Here is a 12,095-nt window from a genome sequence, read left to right on the forward strand (position 1 = left end):
ATACTCATATTTAAAAGCAGGAAATCAATCATATTTTCCGTAAATCATTGTGTTTGACTGTGTGTGTGTGTGTGTGTGTGTGTGTGTGTGTGTAGCAGGAAGGATCTGGCACAGAGCATATGGTTGCTCTGCCAGTCCTACTTTCACAGTTTGGTAGGTGCCAGAGTAGTCAAACTGATTTCTAACATGCCATGTGTTCCAATTGTTCTCAATTTAAAACCACAAGGAGGGAAGTAAAAAAGCAAGAACAAAAAAAAAAAGATAAAGAAAAAAGATAAAGAAAAAATGTGTGAACAGCACATTATCGTGTTCGTCTATCTTTGCTCCACCCAGATTTGTTAAGCTAAGCAGCTTAAACAGCACGTCGGGAAAACATGTCCTCTAGCACCATGAGCCGTTTGGTATTGAGGTATTCTGACAATCCATCCATCTCTGTCTCTCCGTTTAGCTGGAGCGTTTTGCTGACCTGATGCTTCTTCCTGCTGCACAGAGACCCGTTAGAGACAAACAGTAATTCTCCTCCAGTTCACTGGACCCACACTTAAATTAAACAGCTAATACTTAAAGGAACTCGATGGAGTTTCTGTCCTACAGGGATCCTGAGAAACTCACATGCCCAACTTAACTTCTGTCAAGGGCTATTGCTTTTTTTGTGTTTTTTGTTGGATTGATTTTTGTACCACCAGAGAGAGACACAGTGTCTGCCCTTTCCCCCATATGATGTGTACTCCATTTTCAGTTGTGTATGTGAGACAGAGAGCAGTGTGTGTGTGTGTGTGTGTGTGTGTGTGTGTGTGTGTGTGTGTGTGTGTGTGTGTATGTGTTTCGCATTTTTCCAACTAGTTCAGATTCTTTTCATGGAGAGGTGTCACAGCAGCATGAATTTGTGCACCAGCAAATGCCACCAAAACATCTCTGCACTGACACCATATTTTTTACACTCACATGATGTATAAATGTAGATTTCTGCCAAAATATGTTGATGAGAATGATGTATTTGCATCTTTGTTGGCAGTTAGATGAGCAGATCAGTACCAGTGACTGTATATTAAGATGCATGGCATGACAGCTCCACCAAAGTGAAGCCCAACATCTTGATCGCCCCCTGGTGGCTGGCTGCAGTATTGGTGAAAAACCCCACCCCCTGCATGTCAGCAGATGGGATTTTTTTTCACTCCTAACTCGTCAAATAGTAGGCTTTGGCGTCAGATATCTCAGTGTGATGTGAGACACATTGATGCTCTGAACAACTGTTGCAGTAGAATGAGCGAGAAAGTCTGCACAGGGTGAGTAGGAGGGGAGGTGGATGGGTCAAACAAACTCTAGACTTTCACCCGGGAGACTACTGTCTGTGTCCCGTGTGAAACCAAAAGTCAGTTGAGTTATGTTAATATGAGTGTAGTAAGCTAGTATATGCAGCATTAGAGCTGCCCTGACTAAGAAATTTCCTAGTCGACCAATGGTCGTCACTTAAGGCCATTAGTCGACTAGTTGCCCGCATGTTTACGATATTAATTTAACTATTAAATCATATATTTTGGGCGGGGCAACACAATGGTTTGAGTTCAAGTAACATTGTTAACACTGTGCTACATTACAGACAAAAATACAAAACCGTACTAATGAACCTTCATTAATATAGGCCTATATTTTATCTACAAGTGCACATCACACACTGAGCGAGCCGCCTGTTAATAACACTGTGGGCTAATGGGCATGTAGCTACTTCCATGTTTCAGATGATACGTCATGTTTGTAGTCGATCAATGAAGATGAGTTTACATATCACCTTGGGTTCGTCCTTCACCTTCTCAAAATGATCCCACACTTTGGATTTCCTGCCCGACATGTTATTAACTAGCCTGTGGAATAACCGCAGGTACCAGCCCTGGAAATGAACCTGACTCCTGTCTGACTGCTGAGCGTGGACACTTCCTGTGTCTGTCCTTTCAAATTAAATTCCCACATGGTCCAGTCATATAGGTTTTGATTTATTTTGACAAGGCACAGCTCCTAATAGAGTGTCACTGTTTTTTTCTGCGACTAAGCAACCAATAAAATCTTGCGGACTAATGAACTTTCTGGTCGACTAATGTTTAATTAGGAGGCAGTCCTAATGTAACATACTACGGTGGTGACGTATGTTTTGTGACATGTGTCACTTGATGTTAAGTTAGTGACAACAATGTACAATGTACTAATGTTAAGCCAAACCATGTTTTTTTGTCTAAACCTCAGGAAGTAAAGCTAAAAGCACAGTTTTTTATTTTATTTTGAAAAGCGCCTATATGCATTTAATGGGCGGAAACTGTACATTTCCTATGAAAAAAGAAGTTTATTTAGAAAAGACAAAATGCATATAACAGGCATAAATTGAGGTGGCGTCCCTGGGCATCCAAAACAGATGCCTGAGGTGTACCTAGAGCGTCATAGTTTGACATGAAGGGCCACTGACCAAGTGTCAGTTGTCATAAGCTGGTAGTAAAAATGTGTTGTTCTGTCATTTTAGGTAGTTCTTATCACGCTGATGTATATTAATTCCTTCCCCGCCATTGACGAGACACATCTTTTGAAATAGAACAGCTTTAACGTGTCCAAAAACAAACGAAAAAGATGATCTGCTGGAAACTGGAGGCAGATCGCAGCTTGTAAACTGCTGGTAAAATGTCGGTGACGACGGAATGGTTGCACAAGCTATGGAGACGTTGATGGTCTCAGACTCTGCTACTTCCTGTTTTGATCTACAATCTGAATCTGATTTGGACGAAGAACCAAATGAGTTTGGTGGGACGAAATGGGATCTCCATGACAGTGACAGCAACACACGGACAAGACGACCACAAGACAACTATTCCCTTTGCTATACCTCAAAGGGAATAGTATTTTTTTTTTTTTCATTTATACAATTCAAACTGACATAAGGAAATGAGAAAAAACAAAAAATGTAAATGTGAAATTGATTTTATACTTGAAAATGACAGTCTTCAAGTGTTGATAAAAAAAATGGAATAAGATAGAATAAAATGGCTTTTGTGTTTAAAAACAGAAGGTCTGAATATGATCAAAAATGCTAGCGGTGGTTGGCAACTTAAAAATAATGCTCTGGCGGGGAAAGTGTTCAAAGGCTCCATTTTTCTGATCAGTTTGGTCAGAATTTCTTATTTGATGCTATGAATGAGGGTATGATGTCATGCTGTGTGTGTCAATCTGTGTGCTTGTGATCAGTGGCGCTGCTCAGTGTATGGGCAGGAACTCCAAGCTGCAGCCTGACTTCCTGACTGCTACTACGCAGACTCTGGCTCTGAATGGCGTCACCAGCCCCAGATGGCAGCGCCCTTATCTGGGATATTTTGGCTTCATTTTTGTACAGTGGGACAAAGTGGAGATGCACAGTCTGATTAATACCAGTACCATCTGTACTGCCTAGATTAAGGCAGACTTAACGTCGATGGTGCAGCACAACTGTTGTCATTAACCTGTCTATGTAACTTTATTTTTGTCATACTGTATTGTGACAGTGAAAAAATGATTCGGTCAGGTGGACTGTCTGTCCCACTCCTCCCCAGATGTTTGCTCGTTTGTTTGGATGCCAACTGAAATGAAGATAAAGAAGAAAAGATTTAGTCATTTTCATGCTGCTCAGGTGTTTTACTGTGGACAGATGTCTCTACCAAAACCAAATGAAAACACTAACATGCTTTAAAGCTCGCTAATTAAAACATTATATCATCTTCATTTAATCTGTATAAAAACTGAAGTGTGAAAGCATCACATTGTGGTTTTTTCCAGGGGCTCTGGGCTGGACAATTTGTCAGCTGCCAGGCAGTTGCTTATAATTTCAAGGTGTCAACAGTTTTTTGAGGACAGAGCTGTTATCCCTGTTTCCAGCCTTTGTGTGAAGCTAAAGTAACTGCTGGCTGTAGTTTCATATTTACCGTACAGGCATGAGAGTGGTATTGATCTGCTCATCTAACTCAGCACGTATTTCCCAAAATGTTCAACTAACGTCTTTTAACGATGGATTTTCTCTCCTTGCAGGAAAACATGACATGCAACCAATTCATTAGACATTTGATCATGAGTCCAAATGATGACAGAGCTAATATCAAGCATACTCTTTCAGCCTCTGGGACTTGAGCGGTGCTTTTTGGAGATGTGTGAGGGTAGCACATTGCTGCAGTGAGATAATGTGGCAGGCTAAGACCAGAGGATCACTGGCTGAGCACTATGAGCTGCTGCTATACTGTCTCTTTGGAAAGTGGTTGTCTGTGCACAGAATGAAATCTGCCAGAAAATGAATGTGTATATAGCAAAGTGAAGTCAGGTCATATAATGAGAGTGTTGCTGCACTGTGCCCGGGTGTGAGTGTGTATGTGTGAGTAACTTCAAGTGCCTATATAGCAGTTAGTGTATAGGTGCTCTTGCACAGTAGTGTATGCATAATGATTCTCTGTCTCTCTCTCTCTGGCTGCTCAGTGGAGATCAGCGGAGTGTCACAGGGGAAATAAACAGCAGCAGCTCAGCAGGATGGGCCTAATTAAACAGACTACTGCAGCTTGGACCAGTCTAGACCTGACCGGCCCCGCCAAAAGACCCGCCGTTGCCATGATCACCGGCTGCCACAGCGAGTGAATGCCAGGGAGGAAGAGGAGGATCTAGAAGGCACTTACTGTAGCTCATCTCTACTCTGTGCAGCAGCTTCACAGTAGAGGGCTGGGCAGTACTCAGTGAGCACAGCAATGAGGTAGTCCTGAGGAAGTGGACTGAAAACTTTGCTTTTTCATCTTCAGGAGAAGACTGGAAAAGAATCAATTAAGGCGGGAAGATAACTGGGGCTGAGGCACCTGTTATGTAGCTTTGCCAAATCTTTAAAGTTCAGGAGAGGGATTATAATGGTTTTATGTTGTGCAGCTACACCTGGTCTAAAGCCTTGTTGTAAATTCTAGTGGAGACACCAAATATGTCAGTCTGGGTAGTGGGGAAATGTGTGTAAAGGCTTGAGTTTGAACAAACTGCTACAGAATATTTGCTTTATATTAGGCAGTATTGTCAACTCATTACACTCTGTTTCTGTCTTTCAATTGACAATGACTCCACTATCCAAATTCAATGGGGTAGGGAGATTCGATTTTCCCTAACCAATCAGTGGAGACCAACAAATCCAGCTGAATGTAACGTCATTTTAAGTCCACACTGATGCGTAACCATGCCAACGTACAGGCTTTGCCAGGGTTGGAGCAAAGTTAAAGCAACCGACAATGTTGGGTGATGCTGAGAAGACATGCCATCTATGTAAAACAAGAGCCTGACAGTAGCATCAGTCCTCTCCATGGTGCTGATTGGCAAATCGTTAGTCCCCCAGCTGCTCTCAATCAATCAACTGATGTTTCATATCATGATGCCAGACGAATCAGTCAGCTCTGTCGAGTAGGCGGATCAAAAGGTGTGGACCCAGGCAAAAAGAATATATGTGTGATATTTCAGACACTTTTTCCTACCAAGGGAAAACTGCATGTTAAGGGGGTGACTTAAAAGCAGCATTAGAAGTGCTCAATTTCAAGCAGAAGTGCATTAAGGGGGATATATTGGCAGAAATAGGGTATAATAAAGATATTTTGATGTTCATATTTTGGTACTGAAAATAAGAATTGTTGTCTTTTTCTTACCTTAGCATGTACCCTAACCAGAGCATGTGAACGGAGCGGGGAGCGGAAGGATTTTGTGTTGAGCGAGGAGCGGCTATGTTTTTTTAAAAGGTGGAGCGGAGCCATATCTCTTGCTCCAATTTCGCTCCGGTCGCTCATGCCCCACCCAGAATGCATCTTTGCACCTTCGCACACCCACACTATTTTCTTTCAAAACTATGGAGTTTACCGTGTACTTCAGAAGAGAAACTGAGAAGAGAAGCAGCGGTACCTTGGAGAACGGTCCCTAACTGCGGGGAGAGGTGAGAGGGCTTCCCCGAAGGTCGGCTGCTTAACCCTGTTCGTCTCCTCCAAACTTTGACTTATTTCCACCCTGCCGACAGCGGTACCGTGGAAAACGGTCCCTAACTGCGGGGAGAGGGGAGAGGGCTTCCCCGGAGAATCTACCAAGCTCATGTTTTATTTGTGAATAGCAGATTACAGGTTAGGGTAGTACGACGCAGTTCTGTTGAGCGGGGTGGTGAGCGAGTGGAGCGGGATAAAATGTATGAAGGAGTGGAGCGGAGCGAAGCGAAGAATGCACAGAACCAAGCGGAGCGGACGAGCAGCACAAAATGACAGGTCTGCGAGCGAGGAGTGGAAATTTTCACCCGCTCCGCTCACATGCTCTGACCCTAACTAACCACATAAAGAGCAGATACTCATTTATGGAGATCGGCATGTTCACCACCATATTTCTACAGTAGCCCAGTATGGACAAACCAAGCACTGGCTCTAAATAGGGTCATTCGGATTTTCATTTCGGCCACTTTAGTTAGAAGTTCGTCTGCGACAAGCAGCATTGAAAAATGTATATGTACAACAGCTTAATGCAGCCATTTTTTTTTACCATTTATTTCTGATTTTATGAATGATTATGTTGTGCGGTTTTTTTCCTTGCTTGTTTTCATTGACTGGTCGGCACCTGATCAGATGTAGCACTCTTAATCTTGTTGTAAATTCTTTGTACAATGACAATGAAGGCTCGCTCTTTTATTTCTAGTGATTTGTTCCACGAAACTGCTTCATTTTGTGTTTTTAACAGTTTAAATTACCTGGTCTGTTTGTTTTGGAGAGGAAGAGATCTCTGCAGCTCCTGGTAAAAACATCCTGAACAATAAAAACTTTAGGAACTCTAACTGGGAGCAGTTTCAGCTGGTTGAAATGTGCAATCTACACCGCTATACGCCACTAAATCCCACTAAATCTTACACACTGAACATTTCAGTAAAAATACTGATATATGACCATCCAAATATCTAATCAGGAAGCAAAACTAAAAGCATTTATTTTACAAAATAGCCCTTTTCAGAGTACCATAAAAATTAAAATAATAGCCCAGGCTATTATTTACATAAATCACCGAACAGGCCTATATTTGGGACGGGCCTTTTATTCCTTTGACACAAATCTGTTGCTCAGTAAACACGGGGACAAACCATCAAATTGTTTATTTAAACCAGTATGAATAGTACTTGTATAAAAACTGGGCTTTGATTAACAAATCAATTATGAATCATTCTTTTGATTTAACTCTGACAGACATCAGAGTAAAATGAACTGAACAACTCAATTATGGAGAATCTAATCAAGCTAACAACAGGTAGCGTCTCCATATTTTCAAAAGTTAAAACATTTACATTTGTATGTGCGATCTAAACAGCTAACTAACATTAGCTTAAGGCTGTAGTCAACAATCTGTTTTATAAATTGAAAGAATCAAGAAATGTATTGCTTGGCGACCAGACCTGGGCCAGGCCTCTAATTGAGACAGGCCTTTATTTGTCAACATGTGAAGCCACACCAGGCTAGTAAATGAGTGTTTAACTGGGACTAGGCTTTTAATTGAAGTTTTACGGTATATTATACTGATGCATTTTTATTACTGATGCATTTATATGGAGTTAGATTTGTGTCTTTATTACATGCGAGAAAATAAATGATATGAGAGAAAAAAAATGTTTGAGAGAAAAAAAAAATATTTGAGAGAAAAAGTTTTCACACTGATAGCAAAAATAATAATATTTGAGACTAAAAAAAGTTTTGAGATTAAGTATTTTGTCATAGAATATAAAAACAAATAATTTTTCCACCATGGTCAATTCACCGCCATAGATGCGCTGCATTATTTGGGAGCGGAGGCTCCAATGTTTGGGTAAGATGATGACACAGATGATGAATGATTCAGTTGAATTCAACTCCCAAGACGATCCTCACCCAGCTGTCAATTCGATTGAGACTGACCAATAGGAACGTGGCCCCGCCCATGACATTATTTTCGCAGCCAAAGCAAAATCCTGACACGAGAGCAAAAACTTAGGCTTTGAGAGAGAGAAGAAAAATGTTTTGAGAGAAACATTTTTTTTGAGAGAGACAAAATGTTTTCACACTGATAAGAAAAAAAAAGTTTGAGAGTAAAAAAAAAAGTTTTTTGAGAGTATTTTTTTCCTTAGAAATCGTTTTTTAAATCTCAAATTATTTTTTTTATATTCTATGACAAAATACTTTCTCTCAAAACTTTTGTTAGTCATTATTTTTTTGCTATCAGTGTGAAAACTTTCTCGCTCAAATATTTTTTTTTCTCTCACATCATTTATTTTCTCGCATGTAATAAAGACACAAATCTAACTCCATACATTTACAGTTGATGTTAGTAGCATTTGAATGTTGTAGATGGTTGAGATGAAGCTACTTCTTAACTCATTTATCTACTATTGGCAGTTTATCCTTTAACAGTATACCACCATATTTACAATAATAACTGTTGTATGTAAGACACTGATGTGGAAAGTAATGTGTGACTATAGCTGTTAAATAGTGTGCAGGAGTTAGTGGCATCTAGTGTTGAGGTTGCAAATTGCCGTCAACTGAAACTTCTCTTGTGAGCTAAGTGTGTCAGGGGCTGATGCAAAAACGTGAATGTCCTTATCTAGAGCTGCTGTTTGGTTTGTCCATGTGGGCTACGGTAGAAACAGCATGCCGGTGCAACATGGCGGACTATGTGGAAGAGGTCCTGCTCCATAACTAGATCAATAACAGCTCATTCTAAGGTAACACATACACAATGACTGATATATTCAGGTGATTATACACTATTATATTCCATTTCCACCAATATATCCTCCTAAATCCTACACACTGGACCTTTGAATAAATGTTGGGCAATGAAAGTGAAATATTTCCACCTGAACTGCAGTGGAAGTATTAAGCAGCATCAAATAGAAATATCCAAGTGGAATATAAGTTCCGAAAAAGTACAATACTTGAGTAAATGTACTTAAGTACTTTCCACCTGCATAATGCCTTAGACTTCAGGGAATTCTTTTTTATATCTCCTACTTTAACAAGTAAAAAAGCTATTATATCCGACAAAAATGTTACACGGTGTAAGTCCCACTTGCAGCGCAGCATAGAGTTTGTGTAATACGTCATGAAATTGGAAGAGATGTTTCACAGGCTACTTTCTCCCACCGGTCGATGAGCAGAGGAATGTTCAGCAAAAATGAAATATCAGAGCTGCCCTCATGTGATTTACAATAGCAGCCTGCAGTGAGAGCTGTTCCTGACTGGTTTTTTTTCCTGTTAAGGTCTCACAGGAAATTACGACAAGCTTTTGTGAATGTTTGTGTGAAGGTGTGAATTGAGATGGCTGCGAGTGAGCCAAGTCTTAGCTCAGTCCTAATGCTGTGTTTCAACAGCAGAGCTCTATATACACACTGACTCAGGTTTCGGTTCCTCCCTGTTTCCCATAGACGTTCCTCCTTTATTGCAGAGTACATAATAGAGGATGACAGCAGAGGAGTCGGTGAGACAGAGTAACATGCGGCGTAGCGTTTGAATTAGAGTGAAACCCACAACATATCCTGGCATGCACCACCGTCATCTTATCTACTCAGCACCATATTCGCCTGTTCTAACCTTGTATATTTCATTTGACCTTTTGACTCTCATGGTGTCACTTAAAATAAGCAGCTTCATCTCTAGTGCTATTCTTAAACCACTCGTACTGCCAGAGAGAGAGAGAGAGAGAGGGAGAGAGGGAGAGTGAGGAAGCTCATTCCCAGTGTGATGTTTATCTGACATTTTCCACTGGCCCGTGACTCAGTGGGCCGTGATTGCTAGCAGAACACATCGGGCTAGCAGGGGCTCTCCCAGCGTTGGCTGGAGGGCACCACTTACTGGATGCTGCATTCCTGCATCCTCGCTCACACAAGAGCCAACGATGACAAAATATCCCACCAGGATTAGATGGAGGGGGGGTATTTGGACCCATTCATGGCCCTTGTTTCCTGCATCTGCATTGTGTAAGTGTGTGTGTTTGTTTTGAACGCACCCATGTGCATCTGTGCTTTTATTGTCCTGGCGAGCGCCCTGTGAGTTCTGTGGTGTCTAAATCCTGGGCCAAAAATGATTTCTTTCATCTGAATAAATAATTCATACCATCACATGATTTTGTTCCTCCCAAGAAAGCCCTCCTTGAGCAGCCAGACAGTGATTAAGACACAAAAGAGGATATAGAAATCAGTAAATAAGGAGGAGGCCATGCAGTGCACCGTGTACAGTATGACTGTCTGTCTCCTGCAAACTAACCTCCCCTTGTGTAGAGAGACACTGACGAGTGCGAGCTTCCGCTGCTGAAACTTTAAAGTTACAGAATGATGCTAATTACTCCAAAGATTTTAGCTTTCACTCTAACTCCTCTGATCCTCTCACTGCTCGCCTCTTTAATGATGGGCATCGAGAAGCTGTACAGCTCCCCTGAGACGACTCTTAATCAAACAAAAATGTACAAAAATCTATTTTCCTTTTTCGTTTGTTATTATTAATTTCGGCAACTGGCTTGTGCTTGAACGCTTTATAATGATCGCATTTCTGAAAATAGATCCCGGAGAATGATATGTCCACTATTATATGTCATCCTCAGATGGGTAACAAGCTGCACTGTCTTGTGTAAGATGAAAGCCTCAGTGGTGTTAAATGCCAAATGAAGATGTGTGGGTACAGCACAGAAGCAACCTTGAAGAAACTTCCCTAAGTAACAGCTATGTAGTGGCGTAATGGCCAGGTGTCCTGAAACAGCAGGCACGGATGGCACTCCTCCATATTCATATTTCACATTCATTCATGTTTCACAGTGGAAGAGTGATTAGCATTTATATCATGTCACATCCACCTGCCAACTTATTTCAAGTTTTATACCACACTGGTTACTTTAACGACTCTTTCACAAAAAAAAACCCAAAAAGTGAAATTTAATGATTCCAGATGTTGCACGCTAATGTATTTCGTAATTGTATATGGCATGTGTGTTCCAGCGCATCTTGATGACCATATTAAGATATTTTAGAGCAGGCAGCATGGGAAAGGCAAAATAAACATTTCGGGAAGGGTACTTCCTCGTGCCTGATTCAGAACAGCTTTTAAGCAGTTAGGGTCGTTGCTTTTCAAAACCGCAAGGCCTCTTATAATCAGAGCCACATGCGGGCCGAGGGCAGAGTCTGGTCACCAAAAATCAGCAGCGTTAACAACCCAGAGCATTAGCCTTGACACCTTTTCCATCATTTTGTTTGTCTGCTTTCAGAAGGGCGTTCACAGATAATTTTTCACAGCGATGAACAGGAGACAGTTTCCCCCCTCCTCATTCATTCCTGTGGCTCACTCTCTGTGGACACAAATTACCTGACCACATCCGCACAGGGCCTGTCTGCATGGGCCCTATGTCTGCGATTGTACTTTGCTGTGATGAAGAGAAAATACACTATGCAGCTTTTTTTCTTTTCTTTTTTTACAGCAAAGATGAAAACATATGGAGTAATCAAAGAGTTGGTATGGATGCAGCGTGGTTTTACCAGAAGACAACAAAGCAAAAGTCAGCTGAGGTCAGTGAGGCGGTTCTAGTCGGGAACATGATGAAACTGTTGCACCATTTCACAAAAGCAAAGTGAAAGTTAAACATTAAATACAGGAGCCTCCTGCACAATCAGAAGTCAATGATAACAAAGTATTTATAACAATATAGTCATTTCGAAAAACCTCTTTTCAAATTCCTCTACAAGAACATACATTATTGTCTGTACACGATTTTATATTTTAAATAGTGGAATTGAGAATTGGTTTGTGTGCAAAGAACAAACAGTACAAACTAGTCCATACCCATTATGTACAGCATACCATACCATGACTTAGTCATACCAAAAATTAGAAAAAGAAAAAAAAAACATTGATCTGCGATCTGTCGCATTTTAGCCATTTTTAGGCATTTTTCTGTTGTTACAGCGCCACCCAGTTGCCAATTAGAGTTAAATTTCTCCAGTCACCTTGAGGCGTCCTGTTCTACATATCTACCAAGTTTAGTAAAAATCCATATGGCGGTTAGGCTTAGATAAGAAATTAGCTCTCTAGCGCCCCCAT

Source organism: Epinephelus moara, chromosome 21 (assembly GCF_006386435.1).
Source record: "Epinephelus moara isolate mb chromosome 21, YSFRI_EMoa_1.0, whole genome shotgun sequence".
In the NCBI taxonomy this organism is placed as follows: Eukaryota; Metazoa; Chordata; class Actinopteri; order Perciformes; family Serranidae; genus Epinephelus; species Epinephelus moara.